Here is a 2,311-nt window from a genome sequence, read left to right on the forward strand (position 1 = left end):
AGAGAGAGAGAGAGAGAGAGAGAGAGAGAGAGAGAGAGAGAGAGAGAGAAAGAGAGAGAGAGAGAGGAGGTTAAGAGAGAGAGTAGTGGTAGGCGTAACATGAGAAGAGTTGAGGAAGAGGGAATCGGGTACATTTGCTCAAAACACATTGTATGTATGCATGAAATTCTCAAATAATCAATCACTAAATTTAATGTATCATACATCTTCCTAGGTCGAAGTTTCAGAGAAAGTGTTTTCAGAATGTACCTTTAGGGTGTGTATGCTAATTGTTTGGCTTGTTCATGGCTGCTGCAACCCCAAGTGTGCATTGTGGGCTCCTGGAATTGGGGATCAGCTATGGCAAAAATAATTGGGACTAATGTCAAGAATCAGCAGAAGTTTGCCTCCACAGTCAAGATGTGGGTCTCTGAAGAAGCAGTGAATGAGAGGAAGCTGACAGACATCATAAATCACTACCACGAAAACGTCAAATATCTCCCAGGACACAAGCTGCCAGAAAATGTGGTTGCTGTGCCAAATCTCAGTCAGGCAGTGCAGGATGCAGATCTGCTGGTGTTCACCACCCCACATAAGTTCATTCACAAAATCTGTAATGAGATTACTGGCAGGGTGCCTGAGAAGGCTCTTGGTATCATCCACACTGAGGGCATAGACAAGGGCCCAGGAGGACTGATGCTCATCTCCGACATCATCCGAGAGAAGATAGGGGTGGACGTCAGCGTGCTGATGGGGGCTAATACAGCCAGAGAGGTAGCTGCCGGAGAGTTTTGTGAGACTACCATTGGTAGCAAAATCATTCAGAATGGTATTCTCTTCAAAGAGCTGCTACAGACCCCCAACTTCTGCATCACTGTGGTGGATGATGCTGATGCTGTGGAACTCTGCGGAGCACTAAAACACATCGTTGCTATGGGAACCTCCTTCTGTGATGGCCTCCACTGTGGGAACAACAGTAAGGCTGCCATCATCCGCCTTGGCCTTGTAGAAATGATCGCTTTCATCAGGATCTTCTGCAAGAGCCAGGTGTCCACGGCCACCTTCCTTGAGAGCTGTGGCTTTGCCAACCTCATCACTACCTGCTACAGAAAGAGTGACTGTAAGGTGGCTAAGACCTTCCTCAGAACTGGGAAGACTATTGGAAAACTAGAAAAGGAAATGCTGAATGGTCAGACGCTTCAAGGACTTGAGACCTCTGCCTTAGTGTACCAATTCCTCAAGAAAAGGGGGCTTCTAGCTAAGTTTCCATTATTCATAACAGTGTATCGGATCTGCTATGAAGGCAGACCTCCCACAGAGATACTAACCTGCCTTCAGAGCCATCCTGCACATGTATAAACGGCATTTACCATTGGTTGGGACAATACTGCCTCACCTACAAGAGGTGGAGGGAAGGAAGGGGAGGATACATGGACAGACATACAGACTAAAGGACTCAGAATTTGGTAACCAGAACTTCGCAATCAGATTTGCTATTTGACTATAATCTTAAATACCAAAGATATGTGAATTGCTACAGTTGTGTTTCTGAGTTGGGAGAGAGTTTGTTAGCTAAGACGTACTGTGTAATAGCTAAGTATAGTTATGAACATGTATGCGTGTTTTTGTTTCTTATCATCGGTGTTTCTTTGATCTAAAACTAGGTGTTCTTTTAATGATTATATTTGAAATTTCCCAACGAGAGTAACCTGCAAGACTGGATCTTTTTCAGATAGATTTTATAGATGAGAGTCAAATCTATATTAGTGGAAGGAGTTTCTTTTCTCGATTTCTGGATGTTGAAGTCAACCAGCATTAAAATGGTAATTATAATGGACAAGTAGATGTGTGTAATGATTACTGTGTTTAACTTTTAAACAATATCTCGAAACTCAAGCAATTAACTACTTGGACTTTTGAACTGATCATGTTTTAACAAGTGATTATTAAATTGATAATCTACTTGCATATTTGCTCTTGCTATAGTTTTCTGTATTTTAAACTTCCCTTTTCTTCATTAGCTGACAGAAAAGGTCTTTATAAAGACTTAGAAATATCAAAGCTTACAGAAGCCCAATGATTTTGTTATTAAATGAAGCTTTTCTGTAAGCATGTATCTCTAGGTTCTTACAACCCTGGAGAAAGCTGCTGTCACTCCTCATGTAAGATGGTGGCATGTGCCTTTAATCTTACCTTGGGAGGCAGAAACAAGATGGTCTCTCTGAGTGAGAAGCCGTCTATGTCTACATAGATAGTCCCATACCATTTAGGGCTACATGGTAAAAACCTGTCAAAAAACAAAACAAGAAAACAAACAACACCAAAACAAAAA

At 41.9% G+C, this 2,311-nt stretch overlaps 1 pseudogene; it reads left to right on the forward strand.

Moving 5' to 3' along the window:
• The first annotated feature begins 324 nt into the window (after nt 1-324).
• LOC114609530 lies at nt 325-1,426 on the forward strand (annotated as a pseudogene).
• The last annotated feature ends 885 nt before the right edge of the window (nt 1,427-2,311 follow it).

This window comes from Grammomys surdaster, unplaced genomic scaffold (genome assembly GCF_004785775.1).
Source record: "Grammomys surdaster isolate TR1022 unplaced genomic scaffold, NIH_TR_1.0 125974, whole genome shotgun sequence".
In the NCBI taxonomy this organism is placed as follows: Eukaryota; Metazoa; Chordata; class Mammalia; order Rodentia; family Muridae; genus Grammomys; species Grammomys surdaster.